Here is a 9133-nt window from a genome sequence, read left to right on the forward strand (position 1 = left end):
ATGACAATTTGTGCCATTTTTGGCTGCAGAACGAGAAGTAATTCTTCTGCTACCAAAGACACGGCTCAGCCACGCATCGGACTGTTTAGTTTGCCCGCGGTTATTAAGAACCAATGCGAACGGACAAGGCTGTTGTCTGAGCAGCGCCGGAGCGTTTGGCTGGCAAGGATAAATAGAAAGGACTTGAAGAATGCGAAGTATGTCCGTGTTTGCGGTCTTCATTTCGTCAAAGGTAAGGGCATATTCCGATTACGCCATTTTATAACATTAACTCGCCTGGCCGCTTCTCTCTCCTGCTGCTGAGATTGTTTACCCGCGGCGTTCAGGCGCGCTTTTTCTGAAAGCGCTAGTCACAGCTCTGTAGATTGCTAACTGTGTAGTGGCTGTGTGCTGTGTGGCTGGGCTTCGTCATAAGTACGATCATTTTCAGATTACGCCGTTTTGTAACATTAACTCGCCTGGCCGCTTCTCTTTCTTGTTGCCGAGATTACCCGCGGCGTTCAGACGAGCTTTTTCTGATAGCGTTAGTCAAAGCTCTGTAGATTGCTAACTGTGCGCTTGACATTGCAATTAATACACAGTACATGTGCATTTAATGCATTTGCATGTGTGTTCTTTCAAAGGGAAGCCTGCCAATTTGATGGATAATGGAAATCCGGACTGGGCACCGAGTCTGCGGCTGGGCCACGGCCGTTATGCCTGTACTACTGCGGTTGCATCCGCGCGTTACATGCGGTGTAAACGGCGACAGCAGAATAAACCGCATGCTGATGCAGTGTGCAATCAGTCCTCGAGGCCTGTAGCACCACCTGAGCATGCCACAGGCTTGGAACTAGAACCTGATGAGCCCACTCTAATGGGCCCCATTCTGGAGTCTACTACAACGACAGGTTCGTGTTCATACGATTCCCAAGCTTGTTAGTCTAAAGGTTTCTCAATTTTATCATGTCCCTGTTTCAAACTGACAGGCAATCTGTTGATCTGTTTCTTTTTCGAGAGGTAGGAGTCCACACTGAGCTCACGTGCAGAGACCTCCAATTGCTAGAGGAAGATTACAGCAAACTATCCATTGAGCTGGCCACGGTGAAAAAGGAAAAAGAGGAAATGGAAATGTCAGAAGCGTCCAACAAAGTGTCATTCTATACAGGTCTTCCAAATTTTGTAGTTCTAATGGCTGTGTTCAACCTCCTAGAGACGTTTGTGAAGCACACACCACAAAACTCATTGGGAAAGATTCAGGAATTTTTAGTTTTTGTAATGAAGCTAAAGTTAAACCTGCCATATCAGGACCTCGCTTACCGCTTTCACATATCAGAGTCAACCGTATGTCGGATATTCGACAAATGGCTACATGTTGCATTTTGCAGACTGAAGCCTCTCATTTCATGGCCCTCAAGGCATGCAATAAGGAGGACAATGACGCAAGCCTTTTTCGACTTATTCGGAGAGAAGGTAGCAGTCATAGTCGACTGCTTTGAGATCAAGCTTGAACGGCCATCACCCCTGCAACCAAGATGTCAGACTTGGTCCGAGTACAAATTGAGCAATACAGCCAAGTACCTCATAGGAATATGTCATCAGGGAGTGATCACATTTATTTCCGATGGTTGGGGAGGGAGGACCCCTGACAAACACATCACTGAACACTGCGGCATTCTTGACCGTTTATCACATGGTGATGTGGTATTGGCAGACAGAGGTTTTGATATTGCTGACAGTGTAGGCTTGTACTGTGCAAAGCTCCACATACCTGCATTCACCAAAGGCAAAAGGCAGTTGTCAGCAGTGGATGTGAGGCAACGAGAAATCTGGCAAATGTCAGAATTCACGTTGAGAGGGTGATCGGCTTGGTTCGTAACAAGTTCGTCATAATGAAATCCGTTCTGCAACTAGAGTATGCGACTCTCAAACAGGGACACCAGTTCAAACCTCTAGACAAAATCGTCAACGTTTGCTGTGCACTGACAAATTTCTGTCAATCTGTTGTTCCTGCAAATCCAGAGCCATGTAGCTAAGCTTGCTGAGCATGCGTGGTATTTGGAAAAGGCTATTCTTGCATCATCATCAGCCTGACTACATCCACTGCAGGGCAGAGGCCTCTCCGATGTCTCTCCAATTAACCCTGTCCTTTGCCAGTTGTGGCCATTGTATCCTCGCAAATTTCTTAATCTCATCCGCCCACCTAACTTTCTGCCGTCCCCTGCTACGTTTGCCTTTTCTTGGAATCCACTCCGTTACCCTTCTTGCATATACTGTGCAAAATGTGTTTACCTGTCATTTTTTTTACTGCACTCAGTATAACGGCTGCCAGTTCTCTCTTGCTTCTACGACCCCACATCTAATGTTATAACATTCATTCAACACTAAGGAACAAGGACACAAGAAACTTACCACAGGACGGGTGCTAACTACCTACTCTTTATTGTTGGCAGTGTGGTATACTGATTGAAGCTAACTTTCTCTTCATACCGCACTGACAAAGCAGTCTTGCCTAGTGAACTCTCAAATCTGCATCTCATCACAGCAAAGACAAATACAATTGAAACCACCATTGCAACTCGAAGGGACATTGAGAGTTACAGTTGTCTTTCAATCCTTCGGTCATTTGCCTAGCTTGTACTTGGGCATAGCATAGTTTGATTGGTCCCCAGATGTGTGACAGATGAGTATGACCTTCTGTTTCGATGTGTGTTCCAAGAGACATTGCACAACAGATCACAAGACACCATCTCTGGATGCATAGCGCCACTCGAGGAAAGCATTGTAGCAGTCACTGGTTACATGGCCAAACATCTTCAGGAGTGTCTTCCTTTTCCACATGTGATCTTTGCCATACCATTTGTATGTAGGTGATGAGAGCTTGTAGCCATGCAATAAATTCCTCATTAGCTTATGGGGGTCTATTCCTGTAGTAACGCTCAAAGGGCTAGAAGCAGTTGTCGCTCTCTAGCACCAGCGTGCCAGCCCTAGCAGTCAGAGCTGTGACCCCCAACCCGCGGTGCGGTAGGTCGCAACCACGGCGGGTTCGGGCCAGAGGGGACAAACACGAGTATGCTACTCGGAGGAGCGTTTATTGCTCCCGAGCAATACAGTGCAGCTGCAACAATACAACCGCCGTAACGAGCGAGGATGTTCCGCTCGCGTACGGGGGTGGAAAACACAAAGGGCAGAACGCACGCAAAAATGTGGGGGAAGTAGGTTCCGCTCACCTCGCGTGGTTCCTCGCTCACGGCCCGCGGCGGTCAAGTCACACACGGTGGCCGGGCGATAAGGGCAGCGGTCTCCGTGGCAGATCTCTGATCCGTGCGTGTGCACGGCTCCCGCCAGAAGACGAGCGAGCCTCGGGAGAATCGCGTCTCCTCCCGGGCTGTGGAGAGGAGGTCTCTCCGTTGTAAGAGGGGAAAGAGGGAAAGCCTCCGCGGCGGGGAGCGAAAGGAAGCGGGGGTGGCGAGAGTGCCCTCCCTCGCAAAACCTCCCGAACGGCGCGCGCATAGCATCGCGTGATAATTACGCGCGGCCGTTACAATGGGGCAGGGGATTCATGTGTATCCCCACATCCCCCCCTCCTTAAAACTGCCCTACGGCTGAAAAGTGACCGCGTTCACACAAAAGGGTATACCGAGTGGGGCCGGCGAAACGCCGTTTAACTTTAAAACGAATTAAGAAAAGATTCAGCTCACAGCCAGCAGTGCCGTCGTCGAATGCCGTGGACGCCAGGGCAGGAAGGTAGTGTAGACGACCGCCATGGACGACTGTGGAGCCCAGGGTTGAAGGGGGTCGATGACCGCAGGTCCCGTGAGTCGGCCAGGGCAGCTTTGCCGGGACGCGCGGGCGGCAGGCAGGCTCAGGGCAATTACGCACCGTGTCGTAGCGTACGGCAGGCCCCCACTCAGCTGGATGAGCCGCTTGCTCTTGGCTCGCCCTCTTTTCCTCTCGTTGGGGGGCGACAAAGGCGCGCCGACCCATTTTCCCTCTGCCGCAGAGGACTTGCGAGGCGGGCCCAGCGGGGCACCAAGCTTCTCTTGCGGGCGAAGCCCGCTGCCGCGGGGACAGGGGGACTCCAAGGCGGCCTCTCTGCTGCAGTTTTCGCCATGGTAGACACAGGCCCCGGTTTCCCCGAATTCTCGTTCGCTCGTCCCGCGGCCGACCGGAAGCTGTTTTTCGGCACGGTTGCTCGGTGGTGACAGCGGGCTCTTGGCTCCGGAATGCGGCCGCCTCCCCAAACGGCCTGGCTCTCGGTGTTCGAAGAAGCAACGGTCGTTGCGGCGTCCGCTGGCTCTCCTCCGGGCACGCTGTGAAGGCTGGCCTGCGGCTGCAAGGCTGTCTTTTCTTTCTAATTACTTTCCAGATTTACACTTTCTTTTTTTTTTTTGAGCTAGTCTAACCCCTCTCGGTCTTTTCCGGCGAGAAAGCGTGTGCTTGCTCCGGAAGCCGTGGTGCGAAATATGGGAGGGGTGTTCCGTCCATATTAAGCAGGAGAAATTACTCCCTGCGCGTTGGTCAGAGTTGTTTCTGCCGTGGGCGCAAGTTGTAACGAGGCGCCGGGCTCTGTTGTCGAGCCTTGCCTCTCGGTGCGGCTGCCTGCTGGCGGGGGAGGGTGTTCTCCACAGGCCACTCGTTCCCTCTGTCAAAGTAGGGTTTGAGGTCACAGACATGCACTGGCCCGCCGGTCGGTCTTAGCGTCAAGTCCGCCAGCCTGTAGACGAGAGAGGAAAGTTTCTCCCGAACTACATATGGTCCCGTCCATTTCGGCGCCAGAGAAGCAGAAAACCGCTTACTGGCATCGCTCAGAACGTGACTGCGCCTCAACACCAGGTCACCCGGTTTGTAGTGAACTTCCCGGTGAGAGCGGTCATACTGCGCTTTCTGCTGGGCCCGAGCAGTGCTAAGATTCCGGCGTGCTTTGTCCAAAGCCTCCGTCATCCTCGCGCGCAGCCCGGTCGCATAGTCGGCGCGTGCCGACCAAGCAATCGGGGTGTTGCTGCGAACCTGTAGAGTAAGTTCTAACGGGTTCGGCAGCTCCCTGCCAAGGTTGAGAGCGGCAGGTGTGTACCCAGTCGAGCGGTTCACGGTCGACCTGAGAGCAAACCCAATCTCGGGGAGACAGGTGTCCCAGTCAATGTGCGTCTCCGCAAATGCAACGAGCATGTGCTTGATGTTGCGGTTCACGCGTTCCGTGGGATTCGCCTGGGCGTGGTACGTGGTTGTTCTCCTGTGCTTAATGCCAAGGGCCGCACAGGAGTCCACGAAAAGTTTGGCAGTGAAGTACAATGCATTGTCCGTTATCAACTGCCCGGGGTAGCCGAATCGTGTGAACACCTCGATCAGCTTCGCCATGATTACGCGTGCCGTCAGCTTTCGAAGTGGGAACAGTTCCACCCATTTGCTGAAATGGTCTGTGACAACGAGCAGATATTGGTTTCCAATCGGAGTCCTGGGGTAAGGTCCCATGACGTCACAAGCCGCAATTTGCCAAGGACCCTGGCTATTGATCGGCTGCATGAGCCCAGGTGGGCGTCCACCACGTGGCTTGACCCTTTGGCACACGTCGCACGAGCGGGCGTAGCGTATCGCATCCCGCTTCATGCCAGGCCAGGTAGCGAGGCGGCACAACTTGAGGTAAGTCTTAGGGCCACTCGCATGCCCAGCGATGCACGTGTCATGAAAGTAGCGTAAAAGTGCTCCTCTCAACGTGCGTGGAATCACCACCTTGAAGGACTCGTGTGTATCCTTCTCGGAGGGGATATATCTCAGCAGGATGCCATCGGAGTCGAGCAGATAGGAATCCATCGCGCTCACAGCATTACCAGCTGTGTTCGAGCGCCCCGCACGGACAACAATACCAGTTGCCTCCATGTGCGCCGCGGCCGCGCCGCCCGGCTCTTTTCGACAAAATGGATCCTCCCGCTGTGCCTCCAACAGCTCCCTTCTGCTGAAAACGCTCACCACTGAACTGATGCCTTCAAAGTGGTTTACGCTTTCGCCTTGGGAAGGCGGGGTGTCCCTTCCCTCGGGGCGTTGTGTGAGCTGCGCGGCAGTCGCGCTGCTCTGGCCGTCGGGCGCGGCGGATTGGGCAGTGTTGTTACTTCCCAAGCCGTCAACGGGCGCGCGCGAAAGTGCGTCCGCCACCACGTTGTTCTTGCCCCTCCTGTAGCGCACGGTAAAGTCGTAACGCTGGAGGAGTAGCGCCCATCGCGCTAGGCGTCCGGACGGCTCGCCTAGGCGTCTCAGCCAAGTGAGTGCCATGTGATCAGTCTCAATCACGAAAGCGACTCCATCGACATAGTAGTCGAACTTCCGCAGAGCGAAGATAATCGCGAGACATTCTTTTTCTGTCACGGAATAGTTTCTCTCTGCGGGAGTTAATGAGCGGCTGGCGAACGCCACCGGTCTCAGGCTACCTCCGTGCTCTTGAAGCAGGACTGCTCCTAAGCCCAGGTCACAAGCGTCTGTGTGGATCACAAATTCCCTGTTCAGGTCAGGCAGCCTTAGCTCTGTGGTTTCCGCGAGCGCGCAAGTGAGATGGCGTACTGCCGCCTCTTGCTCGGGTCCCCAATGCCACTTCACACCTTTCCTTAACAGCGCTGTTAAGGGGGCTTGCAGAGCAGCGCAATCTGGGATAAACTGTCGATAAAAGTTCGCCAGCCCCAGAAAGCGTCTTAGTCCGCCTATATCTGCCGGCGACGGGAACTGCAAAATAGCCCGCAGCTTATCTTCGCACGGCAGAAGGCGTCCTTTGTCTAGCGTAAACCCCAACAGTGTTATTCGGGTCGCCGCTATCTGGGTCTTGTTCGGGTTCAGAGTGATTCCCGCAGACCTCAGCCTTTCCAGTACATCCCTGAGATGGCGTAAGTGCTCATCAAAGGTTTCCGAATACACGACAATGTCATCCAGGTAAGCAAGAGCGTGGTGCCACCTTGCATCGCCTAGGACACGGTCCATCAGACGCTGGTACGTCGCGGGCGCGCCGACCAGGCCGAACGGCATTCGGGTAAACTGGAAAAGTCCCCTGTGACAAGTGAAGGCAGTTTTCTCTCGATCACTGGGGGTCATCTCCACCTGAAAGTATCCTCTGCTAGCATCGAGCGTAGTGAAGTACTTCGCTCCACCAACATTGGACACTATCGAGGGAATGCTCGGAAGTGGGTATGCGTCCTTCCGTGTCACCTCGTTCAGGCGTCGATAGTCCACACAAAGGCGGGTTGTTCCATCCTTTTTGGGCACCAGCACCACTGGAAACCCCCAGGGGCTGTTTGATCGTTCCACAACGCCTGTATCGAGAAGCTCGTCCAGTGCGTTATCGAGCGCTTTCCTCTTAGCCAAGCTGACTGGCCGAGGATTGCACTTCCATGGAACAGCGTCGCCTGTCTCAATTTTGTGCCTAACCAGCGTAGTGCAGCCAGGCCGCTCCGTGAATACGGCGTCGTACTCGTTTAGGAGCAGAGACAAACGCGCTTTTTCCTCCCCCGACAAGCTGTCTGAGTTGTCCAGCAGCGGGTGGGGAGGCCTGCATGCCGCCGCGGCACAGAGTGCAACCGCAGGGGGGACAGGGGGTCGCGCGGGAGGAGGGAGGTTCCCTCCCGCGCTTTTCCTCTCGACGCGGTCGACAGGCTGGTGGTTCAGCCGGGCCGAAGGCGTTTCGAGGCTCTTTTTCGGGCGATCGTTGCGTACGTCTGCGCGCGAAGCATCGGAAAGCGAATGTGCTCTCGACGCTTTTTGGGGTTGAACGAAAGGTTTCAGGGTGCCACATGCTCGCTCCCTATATCCTCCGTTGCAGACGTCAATAACAATGCCCGTCTTGGCGAGGAAGTCTCTACCAAGAATAATTGGAACCGATAGGCCGGGGAGGTGAGCGAAGCGCTGGCGCCTCACTCTTTTCTCCCACCGCACCACAAGCCGCGCGGCACCGCTCGCGTGTGCAGTGCCGCTGGCTAATCGGAACGTGAGGTTGCTCGCTCGCAGTCGGAGTCCGTTCCGACGGAGATGCTCACATACCTCGTCGCCAAACAGGGATGCGCTCGCTCCTGTGTCTAGCAATGCCATGAACTTACGTTGTGCCACTGTAAGCTCAATAAGCGGTACTGGCGTGTCGCTGGGTGGTTCCAAACGACAAGCCAGCGGGGCTAGGAGTTCGTGTGACTCACTGAGCACCGCTGTTGACGCCGCCGGCTGCGAAGCGTTGCTTACCGGCGGCTGCGTTCGTTTCCCGAAAGCGCGTGCTCTCGGTTCACGGGGCGACTGCACTCCCGGGCGTAGTGCCCTCGTTGGTTGCACCGGTAGCAGAGGGTATTCGGCCGTTGCCGGGCGGGGCAGTTGTCGCCTCGCGCCGGCTGACCGTTCCTCCCTGCCGGGCGAACCGTCGCAGATGCCCTTTGGTCTAGCGTCCTCGGGTCGGTATGTTGGTCCCGATTCTGCATACCTTGGCCACGCGCAGCGTGTGCTGACCGCATAGCATACGTGTACGGGTCGAGAGCTCGGTCTGACAGTTCCCAACCGTTTCTCAGTTGCCCGTCACTGAATGCAACCAATTCGGCTCCCCGGGAACGGTTTCGAAAAGTGTCTCCGTTCCAGGCGCATCGCGGCTCAAGTGCCTGCGACGCTGGCGGGGGTGGCCGATACGCGCGGGAGGCGAGTATGTCCGCCTGTATGCGCTTGGCTGCCGAGGCGAGTTCGTCCAAGTCCCTGAACGGTACGCCTCGTAGGTAGGCTGCGAAGGTACACTCTAAAAAAAAAGGTAGTTGAGGTTACTACATTTTAGGGTAGTAACGACTGTCACATATATGACTACCTAGGTAGTAACTGTACGTAGTAACTGCAAGGTAGTAACGTATACTACCTCTCAGTAACTGTACGTAGTAACTGCGAGGTAGTAACATTTACTACCTCTCGAGAGAAAACACCTTAAGAAATAATCTAATGACTTTTGACATTAGAATCGTATGCATATAAGATAGTAATAGTGCAAAATAAGAGCAAAAAAAAACTAGAGCAAAAACAAAAAAGAAAAAAAAAATCCCTGCTTTCAGGAGGATTCGAACCGCGGACCTTTGACTTTCTATGTTGAAGATTTTCTACCCTGTTTCTATACTTTATATCCTACCACGCTAACCACTACGCCACGCCACCAGACGTT

General features: G+C 54.1%; 1 pseudogene; it reads left to right on the top strand.

Moving 5' to 3' along the window:
• On the top strand, positions 1-2638 carry LOC149334102 (uncharacterized; annotated as a pseudogene).
• The last annotated feature ends 6495 nt before the right edge of the window (positions 2639-9133 follow it).

Source organism: Amblyomma mixtum, chromosome 8 (assembly GCF_055824585.1).
Source record: "Amblyomma mixtum isolate Tamu chromosome 8, ASM5582458v1, whole genome shotgun sequence".
NCBI classification, from domain to species: domain Eukaryota; kingdom Metazoa; phylum Arthropoda; class Arachnida; order Ixodida; family Ixodidae; genus Amblyomma; species Amblyomma mixtum.